This window comes from Ranitomeya variabilis, chromosome 1 (assembly GCF_051348905.1).
Source record: "Ranitomeya variabilis isolate aRanVar5 chromosome 1, aRanVar5.hap1, whole genome shotgun sequence".
Taxonomy (NCBI): domain Eukaryota; kingdom Metazoa; phylum Chordata; class Amphibia; order Anura; family Dendrobatidae; genus Ranitomeya; species Ranitomeya variabilis.
Window position 1 is genome coordinate 923,594,635 of NC_135232.1, and position 21,549 is coordinate 923,616,183.

Here is a 21,549-nt window from a genome sequence, read left to right on the forward strand (position 1 = left end):
TCTAGACGTCATTCTGACAAGGTCACGCCACCAAGAGATGAGGATGATGACCCAGGCGGATGAGGACTTGACTGCTTTCTATAACTTTTATATGCTTATTCTAACTTCTGTTTTAGGTTGCTTTGCTTATTTGGATTTTTGGCCAACATATTGTGACATATAATTGTGTTGCGCTATTGTTGCTTCTGTTGGAGATCTTATTCTCCGGTTATCATATTGCATCACTTATTTTCCCCGTTTTGATTCTTCTCCCCTTCCCCATGCTATGTAGCTTAGATGAAGTTATTACTTCCGTTTGTTGTTTGTTCTTGTTTACTAATCTTAGTAGACCCTATTTACACATGTTTTTCTCATTCTAACCATCCTTTTTCTTGTCCCACCCCATTCTCGCTTCTTCTTTGTTTTTTGTTTGATCCCATGGATGAGCCATCCTTCCTTTCGAATTGTCATCAACAGCCACAATGACATCAATTCGTAAGTCTTTCCAGATTGTCTCTCACAACGCACATGGTCTGAACTCCTTAATCCCTAGGTTGCAAACTTTGAACTTATTTTAAAAATCTGGGTATGATATTCTACTCTTACAAGAGACTCATTTCACCTCTGATAAAATCCCTTCTTTTGAGAAATGTTTTTTTGATAGATGGTATCATGCTCACTCCCCCCAGAAAGGTGCAAGAGGAGTCTCGATAGCTTTTACTAGGGATATTCCTTCTCCTGAGCTGCTTAGCAGATCCCGAAGGTCGTTATATTTTTATTAAAGGCCTGATAGCTTGTAACATGGTGACCCTAGGCAGTCTATATGCTACCAACAAACATCATTTGAAGTGGTTGTGAAAGGCCCTGGCTAAATTACGTTCCTTCAAGTGGAGGCAGTTATTATAGGAGGTGATTTAAACATAGTGATGGAACCTCTCCTTGACACATAGACAAAAAAAAGCTCTATATCTACAAGAGACTTAGCCCATTTCAAAACAATCCTCCACTCTTTAGAATTAATTGATGTTTGGAGATATCTACACCCAGTAGATATTGATTTTACTTATTATTTACATCCGCATAACTCTTACCACCGTTTAGATTACATCTTGATTTCTAGAGTTATTTTACCTTCAACTTCAAAAGCTGATATAATTCCAGCCCTCCACTCCGATCATTCTTTTGTGTTGGTTAATCTGGAATTCCACAAGCCCTATTCCTGTTTTAGAACCTGGAGGCTCAATGAATCACTGTTACAGCGGGAGGACATCAAAACTCGGATTCACGAATCCCTCCAAGAATTCTTTAAAATCAATATCAACCCTGACATGAACCCTACTGTGTTGTGGGAAGCACACAAGGCCACCATTCGTGGTGTATTCATCTCGTTAGCTTCTTATTTGAACAAACAAAGGAAGCTAGAAATGCAAACTTTATACAGTGATATTATTGCCCTGGATGCTCTCCACAAAAAGGAGTTATCACAAGCTACCCTTATCCAACTTTCTGAAAAAAGGCAATCCCTTGAAGATCTATTAAATAAACTTTCCTCCAAACATCGCATGCACATCGAACTTGTACACCTCTCATTGAGCTTCCTGAGCTCGTTACAGAAGTGCCACTCTCCATTTGGCTTCGGCACCAGGACAATAGGGCTGGACCAGCCACTCTTTGACTCTTCGATGACACCCAGGCTCAACATTCTCTTCACCTCCTGGGAGATCACCTCGCGGTGAGATTCAGGAACCTGATATGGCTTTTGGTTCACCCTCACATGTGGTTCAGTCAGGATCTCATGCTCCGCCACCTGCCTACATCCTGGTAACTCCAAAAACAAGTCTCGGTTCTGCTGAAGCAGCTCACGGCACTATTGTTTCTGGGTCGATGACAGTGTCTCTGCCACTGTGACATCTTTGACCTTGGCTTCAGAATGGGCCCCCAGGCACATTGCTTCTACCGGATCCCTGTCCTGCCACGGTTTCAACAGGTTGATGTGGTACGGCTTCCTTCTCCCTGGTTGGTGGACCTTATAGTTGACATCACTCATCTTCTCAACCACCTCGTATGGCCCTGGCCACTTGGCCAAGAATTTTCTTTCCATGGTGGGGATCAACACGAGCACATGGTCCCCAGGGCTAAACTGTCTCAGACTTGCTGCCCGGTTGTAGACCCTTGCCTGGTCTTATTGTGCTTTAAGGAGACTCTCCTTCACAATCGGCATCACCCGTGTGATTCGGTTCTGCATTTGGGCCACATGCTCGATTATGCCTCGGTGGGGTGTAACTTCTGCTTCCCAAGTCTCCTTGACAACATCTAGAAGTCCCCAGGGGTGCTGTCCGTATAACAGCTTTAACAGTGAGAACCACATAGAGGCATGTGGGACTTCCCTGATGGAGAACAGTAGGTATGGTAGGAGACAATCCCAATCTCGGCCATCCTTCTTCGCGACCTTCCTCAGCATGGACTTCAAGGTCTTATTGAACCTCTCCACCAGGCTGTCTGTCTGCGACTGGTACACTGATGTCCTAAGTTAGTTAATCTGGAGGGCTTTCCACAACTCCTTCATTACCTTGAACATAAACAGTGTCCCCTGGTCCATCAGAATCTCCTTCGGCATGCCCGTTCAGGAGAAAATATGGACTAGCTCCAGGCAGAGGAGTTTCTCAGTGGGACAGCTTCAGGGTACCGCGTAGGGTAGTCCATTTCCACCAGGATGTATTGATAACCCCTAGCAGACTTAACTAAGGGCCAGACCAGGTCCATGGCAATCCGGTCAAGCAGGACCTCGATTAAGCGAGTGTTCTCTCTCCAGGCAATCACAGAACAGTTGAAGCTCTGGCAGTCAGACATTTAAGCCCAGACCATGTGACTCCTCCATAATGTGATTGATCACATGATCTCGACATCACACAGGTCCTGTCAGGAAACTGCAGATGGAGAAATGGTAGAGATACGGTGGACTCCCTCCCACCCACTCTATGGAAGTTCACTAAAACCAGCCCATAGCATTACTCTCATTTAATCCTCTCAGCACATAGTGTGCTGGAGGAAACTACTCTGCTTTCACATGACTGATGCCATCATGCGCAGTGACAGGTATTTCCCCTCCATCACTTCACTAGTTATTTTGTCACAGTGTGTAGTAGGGGAAAGGGGTGGTGTTCCTGAACACGTGCTGTTACAAGGTGGATCGCTACACCTGGAGAAAAAGTGTCAGCTAAGGAACGAGTACCAAGGGATGGGTGCTGCCATGAATAAACTGAATTCAATGGCAAGCAGCATGGAAATGTGCCTATTTAGTATTTGGGCCTGTGGGTGGTTGGCTGGGAACTTTCTTTTCATTCCAAGGCCTGGGGTAGGGACAGCTGAAAGCAGAGCTGGGACAAGGATTTGGCAGACCCTCATGATGGTAAGTCAGAATGTGCAAGGATAGGTGCAGAGCAGGAGGCATCTGAGCCAGGGATTTGGACAGGGGATTGGGAAACATCAAGCACAGGGGGAGAGGCAGTTGTGTCACTTGAAAGCATCAATGTTGTACCCAGGTGTTCAGCCCACTGAGTCAGGTGGTTAGATGACAAGTGCCTGATCATGCTAGTGGTGGTTGTCTTTTATTAACCCCTTTCTTTCCCACTGGCCGCACACTGGTCGCGAAATTGACTTGATGTTCATTCAGTTTCCTCCCTAGTTAATGCGTGCATGTGCCGGTGCACTATGTCCCAGAAGTATTTTGCTGTGTTCCGGGACATAGTGCGCCGGCGCATGCGCACTAATGGTTTTCGGCTTTGCCCGCAGTTGGGCAAAGCATACTGCATGTGCACAAGGCAAGATTGCTTTGCGCACGCGTTAACTAGGGAGGAAACCGAATGAACTTCAAGGCAATTTCACGACCAGCGTGCGGCCAACGGGAAAAAAGGGGTTAATAAAAGACCCGAAAACACCACCCATATGACCCAAAAAAGGACCCGTCAACTTCAGGTGACAGGTTCCCTTTAATGCATGACTAATGCATTTTGCAATTGCTAGGTCTCTTGAAACCAAGTTTATTTTTAATAAAAGAAAAAAATTGGTCACCTTTACTCCACCTTAATGTGACAGAAAGAAATGCAAAAGTGTTTAGATGACAATCAAATTTATTTCAGAAAAATGTTTCAATGCTTTTTCTCAGTTTTAGAAATCACAGAAATGCTCACAGACTACGTTTAACTGTATGTCTGAGAAATGTAAGCCTACAATATTTTTAAAAGCTTTTGTTCACTTTTAGAGATCACAGAAATGTTGACAGACAACGTAACACTGCATGTCTGAGAAATAGAAGCCTATAAAATGTTTAAAAGCTTTTGTTTATGCAGCGCCCCAGAGTCCTGGTCGTTGCAGTACTGACGCTCCACCACTAAGGGGAGTGATGGTACGTCTGATGGCACTAAAGGAGTTCACCTGACCAGGTATCACAGTCACACATTACACTTCACACTCCGGCCACCAGGGGGAGCAAAGGGTTCTATGTATTAGGCCACTCCTCACACTCTGGTAAAACTGGGGGCTGGATAGTAAGTTAGGAAGAAGCTGACTGGGTTTTGCCCAGGTAACATCTAGTGAGAGAAGAGCGTTGCTTGGGAAGATCCAGGGGGGTCCCTGTCAGGGGTGGGATCCTGACAGAGGCCTAGCGAAAAGGACAGATCATTGCGGAGCCGCGCCTGCACTTCATTGCGGCAGCATCTTAAGAAAGGACACGAAGCGAGGTTTATTGTGGAGAAGGGAGAAACGAGATCACAGCACAAAGTTGATAGAACCAGTAGGAGTCGTGCCCCGAGATCGGCAACATCCTACTGAGGCGCGTAGCCGGTGGCCGGAACGCCAAGGAAGTATTGGGCTCTACGCATTACTTCAAACCAACGGCAGGGCAGTTAATTTTAGGTTGGCTGCCTCACCTTAATCACCTAATGAAGACAACGGAGGCAATTGTGGGAGAGGGGCGTCTCTAGGGTCCCTATAAAATAACTCCAGGCCTACCCCGTCATACGGGTGCGTCCTATCCATATCATCTGGGGGACGGAGAGAAAGAACAGAAACGTATATGACAGTTGTGAGGACTATCCTGTGGTGCTCAGCAGGGAAGTACTACAAAACCCAGGCGCTAGTAGGTAGGCACTGATTTCCACCTGCAAAGGGAACTCTGGATGTGCCTTCGGACCGGCCGGTCTCAGCCAGCCCTGTTAGCAGTGCTCTGGATTGCGGATGCCGAAGCCTTCAGTAAAGAGTAGTGTTGAGCGATACCGTCCGATACTTGAAAGTATCGGTATCGGAAAGTATCGGCCGATACCGGCAAAGTATCGGATCTAATCCGATACCGATACCCGATACCAATACAAGTCAATGGGACTCATGTATCGGACGGTATTCCTGATGGTTCCCAGGGTCTGAAGGAGAGGAAACTCTCCTTCAGGCCCTGGGAACCATATTAATGTGTAAAATAAAGAATTAAAATAAAAAATATTGCTATACTCACCTCTCCGACGCAGCCTGGACCTCACCGAGGGAACCGGCAGCGTTCTTTGCTTAAAATGCGCGCTTTTCCTTCCTTCCGTGACTATGCCTATTTCTGCATTCAGGACCTGAAATTACATCACGGCTTGCTGTGATTGGTCGCGTCGCGGTCACATGGGCGGCACGCAACCAATCACAAGCTGCGACGTAATTTTAAAAATGCGCGCGTTTCCTGCCTCCCGTGACGTCACGGCTTGTGATTGGTCGCGTCGCCCATGTGACCGCGACGCGACCAATCACAAAGCCGGAACGTAGTTTTAAAATACTGAATGCCTAGAAGGACCTGAAAATTACGTCACGGCTTGCTGTGATTGGTCGCGTCGCGGCCACATGGGCGGCACGCGACCAATCAGAAGCCGTGACGTCACGGAAGGAAGGAAAAGCGCGCATTTTAAGAAAAGAACGCTGCCGGTTCCCTCGGTGAGGTCCAGGCTGCGTCGGAGAGGTGAGTATAGCAATATTTTTTATTTTAATTATTTATTTTACACATTAATGTTGTATTTTACACATTAATGTTGTTTCGATACCGATACCCGATACCACAAAAGTATCGGATCTCGGTATCGGAATTCCGATACAGCAAATATCGGCCGATACCCGATACTTGCGGTATCGGAATGCTCAACACTAGTAAAGAGGTAAAGAGGCTGCAACCCTGTGTCCTCGTTATTTACTGCGACCTACACCACCACCTACACCTTTTATTGGGCGACCCTTAGCAGGACCACGGACTGGGTCGGGCCACCGTGACATCCTCAGAACCGAGAGACGCGGATTCGAGTGACCCGTCGTCCTGCGTCTGGGGGCCACTCCATTTACTTTTAGAGGTCACAAAAATGTTCACACAGACCACTTAACACTGTATGGCTCAGAAATGGACAGTCAGCATTTCTGTGATATGTAAAACTGCTAAAAAGCTTTTTAAAATGTTGTAAGCCTCCATTTCTGAGACCTACAGTGTTACGTGGTCTGTGAACATTCACTTTTAGAAACAACAGAAATATTCACTTTTCCATCTAACACTGTATGTCTGAGAAATGGAGGTCTACAAAATTTTTAAAAGCTTTTTAGAAGTTTTACGGATCACAGAAATGTTCACAGACCACGTAATACTGTATTTCTATCAAATGGAAGCCTACAAAAGTTTTAAAAGCTTTTCGTAACTTTTCAAGTATTCACAGACCATGAAACTCTGTATGTCTGGGAAATGGAGGCCTACAGCAAATTTAACCCCTTTCTGACCTCAGACGGGATAGTATGTCCGAGGTCAGAACCCCCGCTTTGATGCGGGCTTCGGCGGTGAGCCCGCATCAAAGCCGGGACATGTCAGATGTTTTGAACAGCTGACACGTGCCCGCAATAGCGACAGGTGGAATCACGATCCACCCGCCGCTATTAACTAGATAAATGCCGCTGTCAAACGCTGACAGCAGCATTTAACCGGCGCTTCCGGCCGCGCGACCGGAAATGACCGTATCGCCGACCCCGTCACATGATCGCTGGTCAGCGATGCGTCTTCATAGTAACCATAGAGGCCCTTGAGACCTCTATGGTTACTGATGCTGGTATGCTGTGAGCGCCACCCTGTGGTCGGCGCTCATAGCAAGCCTGCAATTCAGCTACATAGCAGCGATCTGATGATCGCTGCTATGTAGCTGAGCCAATCGAGTTGTCCCAGCTTCTAGCCTTCCATGAAGCATGGCAAAAGTTTTAAAAAAAGTTTAAAAAAATGTGAAAAAAATAAAAAATATATAAAAGTATAAATCACCCCCCTTTCGCCCCATTCACAATAAAACAATAAAAAAATCAAACCTACACATATTTAGTATCGCCGCGTTCAGAAGCGCCCAATCTATCAATTAAAAAAAGCATTAACCTGATTGCTAAACAGCGTAGCGAGAAAAAATAAGAAACGCCAGAATTACGTTTTTTTGGTCGCCGCGACATTGCATTAAAATGCAATAACGGGTGATCAAAAGAACATATCTGAACAAAAGTGGCATCAATAAAAACATCAGCTTGGAATGCAAAAAATAAGCCCTCAACTGACCCCAGATCACGAAAAATGGAGACGCTATGGGTATCGGAAAATGGCGCAATTTTTTTTTTTTTAGCAAAGTTTGGAATTTTTTTTCACTACTTAGATAAAAGAGAACCTAGACATGTTTGGTGTCTATGAACTCGTAAAGACCTGAAGAATCATAATGACAGGTCAGTTTTAGCATTTAGTGAACCTAGTAAAAAAGCCAAACCAAAAGCATGTGGGATTGCACTTTTTTTGCAATTTCACCGCACTTGGAATTTTTTTCCTGTTTTCTAGTACACCAATTGTTGAAACCAATGATGTCGTTCAAAAGGACAACTCATCCCACAAAAAATAAGCCCTCACTTGGCCATATTGACAGAAAAATAAAAAAGTTATGGCTCTGGGAAGGAGAGGAGCGAAAAACGAACACAGAAAAACGGAAAATCCCAAGGTCATGAAGGGGTTAAAAGCTTTTTTAGAAGTTTTACAAATCACAAATCTTCACATACCACATAACACTGTATTTCTAAGGAATGAAAACCTACATAAGATTTAACAGCTTTTGTTCACATTTAGAGATCACAAAAATTTACTCCGCACTATGGAATAGTGTATGGCTGAGAAATGTAGCCCAGGAAAATGTTTCAATTATTTTTGGGTGTACTTTATAACACAGAAAGGACCTCAAAGATATAATACTTGATGGATCAAAATATTTTCAATTTTTCCAGCATCGAAAAAAAAAAATCTGCCAATGGACCACACAGGCCTAATCCCTGTCTACAAACTGGATTCTGTCAATCTTCCTGCTTCTCTCTCTCCTTCCCTAGGCTAAATGCAGATTGTACGAGTTGCAAACAATTAGCCCTTAGAAGGGCTGTTAGTATGATAGCTCAGCTTCAGCACTAGTACTAACACTACTGGCCTTTGATTCATTATACTGTCCACACAGACCTAGACTAGCTCTCTCTGTCTCCAATACGAAGTGTCACAGAGCTGTGCAATGGTGTCAGTGTGCCAAGCCAGGCAGCACCTGTCCTTTTATAACCTCTGATGATGTCACATGGCCAGCCAATCACAGTAATGCCACAACCAAGATGGTTACGGCATTACAGTTACTCACAGGCAATCCTCGCATGCTTTCTGGCTGCATAACAGGAGCCTAAGATGCGGGATGGGGATTTGAGTTTTACATTGAGCACCACCCAATACTCGCTGAGTAAGGAGCAAATCCAAGCACCATGATATTTGAGTGATAACCAAATCCCTACTATCTATCTGTAAGGAGAAGAACCCAGCTAGGTGTGCTCCCTCTGTGACGGGTCCGGAACCGTTGGAGATGTCACCTACTGTATGTTGCAGGGGGGAAAGCTTAAGGCCCTGGACTGTTCCTGGCTGTTGAGAAAAGGGGGCATGGCTAAGCTGAAGGAATTGCAGCGTGCGAGTAATCTGACATTTACGGCGGGTACGTGCAGTGCGCAAGAGGTCAGTGTAGGTACTCCTAACGCAGAGTATCATGAGAGAGCACACCTAAGACTTGAAGGCCAGAGGGCAACAAACGGAGACTGTCGTCAGAGCCATGTACTGATATCGCTGACACCGCTGACACCGTTGACACTGCTGACAGTGAAACAAAGGGCCCATGTATGGGACATAGCCTCGCGCCCACACACCGGAGAGTCGTACCACCCATTGTGAACTTTATCCTGTTAAGCGTCTAAACAGACCCCACATAGGGAAAACCGCCGTGCAGGACAGAGACATTGCCTTGTGTATTCCTTCTCCTTCTGGACCCAAAGCCAGCATCAGGACCACAAGGAAACATCGCCCACAGCAGGACCCAAGATGCCATCCTCTCTAGGACAATGCCAAATTTCCACAGCACCATTGCCTTGGCGTCACCATTTGCACCCAGGGAATACACTGAGGACTGCGTCGGATTGATAAGTCTATTTCCTCTGAGCGTATTGTCTCAGTTACTTGTTTTACTACCGTGTTCCAAGTTGCAGTAATTTGTATTCAGAAAATTTCCCTCTACTTCTCCCTGTGTGGAGTATCCACTTTATAATTAAATCCCCTGTTAAACCTTGCTCTGACTACGTTCCGTTACTGCATCCTACGTGCCTGCTGTCTCCTTACACTTCTATCTATTTATCTATCTATCTATCTATCCCATATCTATCTATCTGTATGTCTGTCTGTCTATCTGTTGGTGCCTTCCAACTACAAGAGTATTTCTTATTACTTTGACTCTATGGGGTTTAAATGTGTTTTGACCAAAGATTTATTGTTTGTCAAGCTAGAACTAGATATAGATACAGACCCATCTAAAATCATCTGATATCTTTCAGGCATCTAAATAGCTAAACCAGGCTACTTAATGCATCCAATTGTTGCAGAGTTTTCTGGTAGGCTTAAGTGGTAAAATTTGTGCAAGAATATCCAAGTTAAAGTACATATTCATCATTAAGCACTGACAGTCGAGTGCTGTGAACGTCTAAGTTCTGCTGACTTTTGGCATAGCTTCTTAGCAGCACAGCTCTGCACCTTATGATCAGGCGGGCTATTAAGGAGATAAATCTGCTGGCATCTTCAAGCACCTCACTAGTGCCAGTTTTTTTTTTTCCTGGCCACATCTGACGATTTACTAAAGAGCTACAAATCATTAAAAATATGTACAGTTGATAGTTCATCTGACTATGGGGGTCTGAATGAATTTTCATCGTTGACAGTAGGTATGTTGTCTCTACTGTATTATGTTAGGGGTCTGCTTTTGAGGTCTGAATTATCTTTCAGGATCTGAACCTGTGCTCTGTATTATATTGGAGGTCTGACTACAATTTGATCCTGGGGTCTCTATTGCTTAGAGTGTCTGAGTCTGATGTGTGTTTTACTTTGAGGTTCTGAATCTGGGAGTCTACATTACATTGGGTTTAAGTCTCGAGTCCATTATTTTGGGAGTCTGTGTATTAAGTCTGAATTATTTTAGGATTCTGAGTCTGAATTAATTTTGAGGGTTTTTGGCTGTGGTTTAAATTCATTTTGCAGGACTAAGGCTGGCAGTCTGAATTATATTGAGAGTCCAAACATAGAGTCTAAATTAAGGTTTGGGTCTGAATCTGGAATCTACTGCATATTTCAAACAAGTTAATGTGAAAAGGAGAAGGAAAAGCCTAGAAGAAAGCCTTGGCCATTTTTGCAACTCTTAGAAAAGTATTTGACATTTCAAGTGCCAGCATAGAACATGTAGTAACTAGAAGTAAGGTAAAAGGGGGGCGAATTCAATCTATCTCACTGGCTAGGGCAGTATGAGTAAAAAATGTGGCTCTGTGGAACTGAAACTGTTTATTATGTCTTCGAAATTTCTGCAACAAATCTTCCATGTGTGAATGTTCCCTAAAGCTAACATTTTTCTAATTATGCATAAAAGGAAATGAATCATGACCTGTGTTACTATTACTAATCCTATACTGTTAGTGTTAATAGTTATTATGTATCCTAGACTGTAATAATTTTTCTTTCAGAGCTTTAGAGTCCTGCAGAGACTGTCGTAAATGTATCAGAGATTAATCAGGAAAACTGAAAATAAATACATTCAGGTATCCATAGAAGAACCAGTGTTTTTTACAATGTACTTTTGAAGACATTTGAATTTCGATTATGTTCTTAAAACTCCACTGAGGCTCATTACAAGCATCATTGGCATACTTGACTTAAATTCTCTTTCTGCAAGAAAAAATACAAGAGATTTATGCCTCCTTAGTATATGCAAGATCCCCTTTGTCTTGTATCGGTCTTCTGAAGTCAAAACATACTAAACATTTGGAAGCCAGGTCAGATTTATCTATAAGAGTCTGCAATTATACAATGACATGATTGTGGTACTCTGGGTATGATAAATGCATTATGGTGCCATAAACCCTCAGTTAAAAATTATAATCCAGCATGTAAAAATAAATCCAGCTAGTCATTTTAAAGATTGGAAAATACTTTTCTCTCAAATAAGGGCTGAGTATTGCAAAGTGCTGGATGAAAATCTCCCTGGGAAAAGTGAATATTCTGTTTATAGCTCTCTGGAGGCTAGTCGCACCTTTGGTATGAACAAGTAAAATGTAAAATTTAGGTAAGATGATTGGTTCGAAAACTATGTATAAACAATTATCAATGATGCCACATTAATTTAGTTCATGTTCAGAGCCCATGCACCTATTAAACCCAGCCATCCAAATGTATGTTACATTTAAAAAGGCACATTTTACACCCCAAACACCACGTGGGGTGCCAGAAGGACCCCAGTGACTAATGAGGTCATTTCACCAGGATAAATAGAACAGCTGCTATATTTGTTCAGGTGGCATTGATGTTATCTGAAGGATAATTCTAATACTTTTTATTTCTATAGAGCCAACAGGTTCTGCAGCACGTTACAATTCAGAGGGGACATGTACAGACAACAAAGATATTACAGAATAACACATAACTAGTGTTGAGCATTCCGATACTGCAAGTATCGGGTATCGGCCGATACTTGCTGTATCGGAATTCCGATACCGAGATCCGATATTTTTGTGATATCGGGTATCGGTATCGAAACAACATTAATGTAAAAATGTGTAAAAGAGAGAATTAAAATAAAAAATATTGCTATACTCACCTCTCCGACGCAGCCTGCACCTTACCGAGGGAAGCGGCAGCGTTCTTTGTTTAAAATTCGCGCTTTTCTTTCCTTTACGTGAGTCCCGGCTTGTGATTGGTTGCGTGCCGCCCATGTGACCGGGACGCAACCAATCACAGCAAGCCGTGACGTAATTTCAGGTCCTTCAGGATTTTAAAATTACGTTCCGGCGTTGTGATTGGTTGCGTCGCAGTCACATGGGCGACGCAACCAATCACAGCAAGCCGTGACGTAATTTCAGGTCCTTAAGGATTTTAAAATTACGTCCCGGCTTTGTGATTGGTTGCGTCGCAGTCACATGGGAGACGCAACCAATCACAAGCCGTGACGTCACGGGAGGCTGGACACGCGCGCATTTTAAAATGGGCGCGTGTCCAGCCTCCCGTGATGTCCCGGCTTGTGATTGGTTGCGCCGCGATCAACCAATCACAAGCCGGGAGGCTGGACACGCGCGCATTTTAAAATTTTAAAATGCGCGCGTGTCCAGCCTCCCGGCTTGTGATTGGTTGACCGCGGCGCAACCAATCACAAGCCGGGACGTCACGGGAGGCTGGACACGCGCCCATTTTAAAAAGCGCGCGTGTCCAGCCTCCCGTGACGTCACGGCTTGTGATTGGTTAATGGCGGCCATGTTGCCGGGACGCGGACCAATCACAGCAAGCCGTGACGTAATTTCGTCACGGCTTGCTGTGATTGGTCCGCGTCCTGGCAACATGGCCGCCCTGACCAATCACAAGCCGGGACTTCACGTAACCAAGTAAAAGCGCGAATTTTAAACAAACAACGCTGCCGCTTCCCTTGCTGAGGTCCAGGCTGCGTCGGACAGGTGAGTATAGCGATATTTTTTATTTTAATTCTTTCTTTTACACATTTATATGGATCCCAGGGCCTGAAGGAGAGTTTCCTCTCCTTCAGACCCTGGGAACCATCAGGAATACCGTCCGATACTTGAGTCCCATTGACTTGTATTGGTATCGGGTATCGGTATCGGATTGGATCCGATACTTTGCCGGTATCGGCCGATACTTTCCGATACCGATACTTTCAAGTATCGGACGGTATCGCTCAACACTACACATAACTCAACAAAGCCCGAGAGGAATGAAGGCCCTGCTCACAAGCTTACAATCTATGAGGAAATAGGGGAGACATAAAAGGTAACTGGTAAAAAGTGCTTGTATTGTATGTTCCAGCCATTAGTATAATAAAGAGGGTATTCAAATAACGTTGCATGAACCGGTAACCAGCCGGTATGTGTACAGTGCAGGCACAGAGTGCTATTAAGAGCGTGAAGTGTGTATAAACAGATGCTACAAGGGACAAGATTTGTAGTAAAATTTTGGAAGGGCCACACAGGAATAGTCAGATAAGAGAGGTGAGATGATAGGTCAGTCTAAAGAAATGCATTTTTAGGGCACTCTAAAAACTATGGGTATTGAGAATTAATCGAATTGTCCGGGGTTGTGCCTTCCAGAGAATTAGCGCAGCACACGTGAAGTCATGGAGAAGGAAGAGGGAGGGTCGGATTATTGAGGATGTTAGTCTAATGTCATTAGCGGAACAGATGGTACGGGTAGGGTGGTAGATGCAGATGAGGGAGGAGATATATGGTGGTGCAGAACTGTCGAGAAGTTTGTGCGTGAGAATGAAACATTTATATTAGGCCCTGTAGCAGATGGGCAACCGATGCAATGACTGGCACATGGTAGAGGCATTAGTGTAGTGGTTGGACAGAAATATGACCTTGGCTGCTGCATTCAGGATGAATTACAGCAGGGAGGGCTTATTAAGAGGGAGACTGATTAGTAGAAAGTTGCAATAGTCCAGATGAGAGTGAATAAGAGCAACAGTAAGAGTTTTGCAAAGTTATAGGGAAGAAAAGGTTGAATACTAGAGATGTTTCTGAGGTGCAGGTGACATGAGTGAGGTAGAACCACAGTTTTAGATTTAGAAAGATTAGTTAAGGGATGAAACACAAGGAGTTCAGTTTTTGACAGATTCAGATTTAGATAGAGGGAGAACATGATGTTAGAGAAAGCAGACAGACAGTCACTGGTATTTTGTAATAGCGCAGGGGTGTGGTCATGTGACAGTCTGCATTATTTAGTTGTCATCAGCATAGTGATGGTACTGCAAATTAAAACTACTGATGGTTTGTCCAATAAGTTCAGTGTATAGAGAGAAGAGGAGTAGAGCTGAACCCTGAGATACCCCAACAGTAAGGGGAAAAGGAGAGGAAGAGGAGTCAGCAAAAGATACAGTAAAAGGGAGCTGTAGACGGAATAAAGTGCCAGAACATAGAGTAAAATCCAAATTGAGGAGGATACTGAAAAAAATAGTGATATTCACCTAAAGTGGTTGTGTGAAACACATAAAACACAACTACTGAACAAGAAAAGAATGCCAGATACTGCTGCTGTCCCAAAGCTGAGGGAAAAAAATCTGCTAGAAGAAATTGACCAGGTCGGATGATTCACGCTTACAGTAGCCCTACGCTGCTGGAATAAAATGCTGTTGACATAGTAAAGTTGAACGTTTTACGGCCACAACGCATTTCAAAGCCGAACCCAACTTATTTTCAATGGAAGAAACCAAGATGCCTCATTTTTTACAAGATGCCAGTCAGCGTCAAAATGCCTTGTGGCCATAAAAACCTTCACCTTAACTGTGTCAACAAAATTTTATTCCAACAGCGCATCCTTCTATATATATGTGAATCGTCCACACTGGTGAATTGATAACAAACCTAGCCTATAGTTAAATTTTTAGTTTAGTCCATAGCATAGGTGGGTTATGTTATCACTTATAAACAAAAATAAGAGTATACACAATGTTGATAATGTTTTTTCTCTCACTGAAACCATGGAGAATCAATAAAGATATTTTGTAGATCTTTTTTTCCTATATTTTTTTGTTATATAGTGTTAGTTTTCCACTCTGCAAGAAAATATAGAACATAACATCTGGTTTCCAAAGGAATGAGTACACAATGCAGTCATAGGTCCCAGTTTTTATGAACAACATCCATATTTTCCATTAAACAATTTAGCAGACACCCGTGTTAACGCCTGAGGAAGCTGTGATTTACAGAACTTTACTATAAGATTAGCTGCCATCTGCACATAGAAAATCTAATATATATGGGGAATTGAAAAGAGTACTCTTCCCAGGCTCAGGATGGGTATTGTTAAACAGGAGAGAATCTTAATTTATACTGTATATAGACTATAAGGAACTGTTTTCTCAGGATCTGAAGATACTCTAAATAGGACAGGTCATCTTTACAGCCACTTTTAAGGAGGATAAATGTCATGATACCCTTTAAGGTAAAGACTGTGTACTTGCATTCTATAACTATACATAACTATATCTATATCTATATCTATATCTATATATATATATATATATATATATATATATATATATATATATATATATGTATATATATACATATACAACACCAGCAATAACACTTTACAAAAATAACTATTAATTAAAAAATAGACTTTATTAATGCAATAAATATAAAATTACCACAAAGGTTAATGAAAAATAAATGAAAAACTAATGGGGATAAAAACCAACAAAGTACAGGAGAAAGAGAGTGGGTATGCTTTAAAATGGCATAACATACAATGCATAAATAAGGGGGTGTAAAGTTACATTACACAAAGTGCAAATGTCCATACAAATTCATATATAATATAACATAGGTAAATGTGCAAACCAGTGCTCTCAAGATACAGTGGATCCGCTCAGTCCATGGAGTAAACCACAACACCACGTAACATCAACAATATAGAAATGCACCACAGGCAGAGTGGAGAAACTCATATAAGACACTAAACAATAATAAGTAAACCCACAATAGATACACAACAATGACAGATACCTAGTAAAAGCCGCAAGCCAGGGACTCACTACACCCAACGCGCGTTTCGCTATGTAAAGCTTCGTCCAGGGGCGAAAATGCACTGTCATTTTCCCACAGTCCAGAGTTCATCGCAGTTCAGGCTGTGAGGGAGAGCAGCTTCAGTGACGTCACCGCTAGTCACTGAAGTGCAGATCGCAGCATCTCATTCACCAGTGGTTTTCAGCCGGGACGGTCGCATCTTGGCACTGTCCTGGTTGAAAACTGTATATCCCTCAGATTTGGATTACTGCGTGGGACACAACGACGGACAGGTATGGGTATATTGTTGGTTTATTATTTTACTTTTATTACAGGAGATCAAGTGCGTCGGGGAATTAGGTGTGGCAGTAAGTATGGTTTCATTTAGAACATTAAAGGAGTCTGTGTCTTTATTTCAATTAAATGATTTTTTACTGGGTGTCTGTGTTTTCTTAACAATTTGACCATGGGGTTAGCAAAGGGGGCATCTTATTGATGCCTCTCTATTACTAACCTTGGGGCTTTATGTCACAAAGGTGACATCAACCCCCACAACTATTACCCAACGTGCCACTACTACATGGCAAGTGGAAAAAGAGAGGCTAAGTGCCAGAATTGGCGCATCTTAGAGATGCGCCTTTTCTGGGGCGGCTGAATACTGATGTTTTTAGCTGAGGGGGGCAATGTCCATGGCCCCTTCCTTGGCTATTAATATCAGCCCGCATAGCCTTTGCTGGATATTAATTCTAGGGGGATGCCATGTCATTTTTTGGGGGGTCCCCTATTTTAATAGCCAGTAAAGGCTAAGTATACAGCTATGAGCTGATATTAATAGCCTGGAAAGCTCCATGGGTATTACCCCTTTCCCAGGCTATAAACATATGCCCCCAGTCACTGGCTTTTCCTCTGCTGGTCGCAAAAATTGTGTGGGAGCCCATGCCATTTTTTTCCCCAAAATAATCTTTTATTAATTAAATACATGTCCAGTAATTTGCACACACACTATACTAATTGTGTTTGTCACTGACATCTATAAATCTATATATATATCTGCCTATTCTATATGTATTTACTGTATTATCCATCTCTCCTATCCTGTCGGCTCCTGCAGAGATTTTACAGAAACCGGCAGATGTGTTATTGGCTTTTCTTCTATCTATCTGTCTGTGCAATACATATATATATATATATATATATATATATATATATATATATATATATATATATATATATATATAGTACAGACCGAAAGTTTGGACACACCTTCTCATTTAAAGATTTTTCTGTATTTTCCTGACTATGAAAATTATAAATTCACAGTGAAGGCACCAAAACTATGAATCAACACATGTGGAATGCTATAATTTACAAAAAAGTGTGAAACAACTGAAATTATGTCTTATATTCTAGGTTCTTCAAAGTAGCCACCTTTTGCTTTGATGACTGCTTTGCACACTCTTGTCATTCTCTTGATGAGCTTCAAGAGGTAGTCACCGGGAATGGTCTTCCAACAATCTTGAAGGAGTTCCCGGAGATGCTTAGCACTTGTTGGCCCTTTTGCCTTCACTCTGCGGTCCAGCTCACCCCAAACCATCTCAATTGTGTTCAGGTCTGGTGACTGTGGAAGCCAGGTCATCTGTATTAGCACCCCATCACTCTCCTTCTTGGTCAAATAGCCCTTACATAGCCTGGAGGTGTGTTTGGGGTCATTTTCCTGTTGAAAAATAAATGATGGTCCAACTAAAAGCAAACCGGATGGAATAGCATGTCGCTGCAAGATGATGTGGTAGCCATGCTGGTTCAGTATGCCTTCAGTTTTGAATAAATCCCCAACAGTGTCACCAGCAAAGCACCCCCACATCATCACACCTCCTCCTCCATGCTTCACGGTGGGAACCAGGCATGTAGAGTCCATCCATTCACCTTTTTTGCCTCGCACATAGACACAGTGGCTGGAACCAAAGATCTCAAATTTGGACTCATCAGACCAAAGCACAGATTTCCAATGGTCTAATGTCCATTCCTTGTGTTCTTTAGCCCAAACAAGTCTCTTCTGCTCGTTGCCTGTCCTTAGCAGTGGTTTCCTAGCAGCTATTTTACCATGAAGACCTGCTGCACAAAGTCTCCTCTTAACAGTTGTTGTAGAGATGTGTCTGCTGCTAGAACTCTGTGTGGCATTGACCTGGTCTCTAATCTGAGCTGCTGTTAACCTGCGATTTCTGAGGCTGGTGATTCGGACAAAATTATCCTCAGAAGCAGAGGTGACTCTTGGTCTTCCTTTCCTGGGGCGGTCCTCATGTGAGCCAGTTTCTTTGTAGCACTTGATGGTTTTTGCCACTGCACTTGGGGACACTTTCAAAGTTTTCCCAATTTTTCAGACTGACTGACCTTCATTTCTTAAAGTAATGATGGCCACTCGTTTTTCTATACTTAGCTGCTTTTTTCTTGCCATAATACAAATTCTAACAGTCTATTCAGTAGGACTATCAGCTGTGTATCCACCAGACTTCTGCACAAAACAACTGATGGTCCCGACCCCATTTATAAGGCAAGAAATCCCACTTATTAAACCTGACAGGGCACACCTGTGAAGTGAAAATCATTCCCTATGACTACCTCTTGAAGCTCTTCAAGAGAATGCCAAGAGTGTGCAAAGCAGTCATCAAAGCAAAAGGTGGCTACTTTGAAGAGCCTAGAATATAAGACATATTTCAGTTGTTTCACACTTTTTTGCTAAGTATATAATTCCACATGTGTTAATTCATAGGTTTGATGCCTTCAGTGTGAATTTACAATTTTCATAGTCATGAAAAAACAGAAAAATCTTTAAATGAGAAGGTGTGTTCAAACTTTTGGTCTGTACTGTATATATATATATATATATATATATATATATATATATATATATATGTGTGTGTGCTACTAACATGTATATATAAATGTATTCTATGTGTATATTTCTATTCTATCTATTCTATTCTTTTCTAACTTGTCAAGAGTCCGGATGCAGAGCCCCCCAGGCAAATACCAAACCTCAATTATAAAAATCCAGAAAAAAAATCCGGCTTGAGAAAGGTTCTTGTTGGGACCAAAACATCGCCTTCTGGGTTGATTAAATAGCTCTTTTTCACTACAAAACGGTGTCATGCCTCCAATTTTTCTGGATTTTTCTATCTATCTATCTATCTATCTATCTATCTATCTATCTATCTATATGTCTAATAGATAGATAGATAGATAGATAGATAGATAGATAGATAGATAGATAGATAGATATGTATATATATATCTATATGTGTGTGTGTTTTGAAGACTATTTAGTTTTAAAACGATGTGTAAATGACAGAGAACTGCTGTAGGTAAAGCTCATGTTAAAATCGCATTGCATACAGATGTCATATGAATATATAGATGCGAGGAAATCGCATCATCGCATTGCAAAGGGAATACACAAAGATGACCGTACAGAGAACACTCGTGCGACTCTCGGCCGAGAGAATCGGACCGATTTTTAACACGTTAAGTGTGACGCCGGCTTATAGTTATTTTTCTAAAGCGTTATTGTTGGTGTTGCTTATGCATTTTTTTGCTTTCAGTTGGAATATATATGATTGAGCTCACTTTTTGGTGTTTTTATATATATATATATTTATATGTGTATATATATATATATATATATATATATATATTGTGGTGTAGTGACCAATGTTATAGCCAGGGGGTGCTGTGTGTGCGCTGCAAGATGCACTTGGAGGCATAATTCTGATGAGACAAAGTCCGGCAGTGTTGTGAATGGCCGATATGTGTCGCAGAGGGAGTCTGCGTGGTAAGTCTGATGCAATGTTGTTGTTCTGGGACCTGTAGTCCCTCAAGAGTTTGTATAGTTGTAAGGGAGACTTACTAGGCTAGTTGTGTGAGATGGGAGGGACAAACTAGCCACACATCCACACTCCCAACTGTGGGAGTGGTTAGTACTATATAATGTGACTGAGGGCTGGTCACATGGTCTTGGAGTGTGGACCTGAGTGGTCTATGCCGGAAGGTCCTGAAAGCCTGTGTTGGAAGTCCTGGAGAATAGGATTCCTGAAGAGCACATGGCAGGGCTCTGGACCTAGCACATGCCAGTGTGTGGAACGGATGGAGATCTGTGTTGTACTGACCGGGGTTCAGAGTGAGAAATGTCTGAAGGATACCTCTGTGGAGGAGAGGTGTCCGAAAAACCTGTGCGGCGCGAACAGGTAACGGAAAGGGATCCGTGTTATGCTAACCGGGGTTAGAAGAGAGAGACATTGTGTATCGGGCACCTCTGTGGCCAAGAGGTGTCCAGGAACCTGTGAAGGTCACCAACAGGTAACGGACAGGGGTCTGTGTCTTATGCTGACCGGGGTCAGAGATGAACTGTGGTGAAGTTGAATATGTCCAGACGGTGTTCAAACTGTTACTAAGTTCCTGAGGATGTGGTTTATGTTGTGCGAAATAAACCTAAATGACTCTGTTTCATAAGAAAACCGTGCCTGAGTGCATTAATCCCGTGCCAAGCGAGTGTCCCCCAAGACACGTAGTAGGCGCTATGCTACAATATATACAGTATATATATATATTTATATTTAAGAATTATTGGAGCCCTTGCTGATTTTGTAAGTTTTCCTACTGACAGACATGAACAGTCTATAATTTTAAGGGTAGGTTAATTTTAACATTGAGAGATAGAATATCAAAAGCAAAATCCAGAAAATCACATTGTATAAATTATATAAATTTATTTGCATTTTGCAGTGAGAAATAAGTATTTGATCCGCTACCAACCATTAAGAGTTATTGCTCCTACAGACCACTTAGAGTCTAAGTCTTAGATGCTCCTAATCAACTCGTTACCCGCATTAAAGACAGCTGTCTTACATAGTCACCTTTATAAAAGACTACTGTCCACAGACTCAATTAATCAGTCAGACTCTAACCTCTACAACATGGGCAAGACCAAAGAGCTTTACAAGATCTTAGACCTCCGCAAAGCTGGAATGGGCTACAAAACCATATGTAAGATGCTAGGTGAGAAGGAGACAACTGTTGGTGCAATAGTAAGAAAATGGAAGAAATACAAAATTACTGTCAATCAATGTCAATCAGAAGCACCATGCAAAATCTCACCTCGTGGGGTATCCTTAATCATGAGGAAGGTGATTGATCAGCCTAAAACTACAAGGAGGTAACTTGCTAATGATCTCAAGGCAGCTGGAACCACAGTCACCAAGAAAACCATTGGTAACACATTATACCGTAAAGGTTTTAACCCCTTCCCGACCTATGACGCATACGCTGCGTCATGAAAGTCGGTGCCAATCCGACCTGTGATGCAGCGTATGCGTCATGGAGGAATCGCGTCCCTGCAGATCGGGTGAAAGGGTTAACTCCAATTTCACCCGACATGCAGGG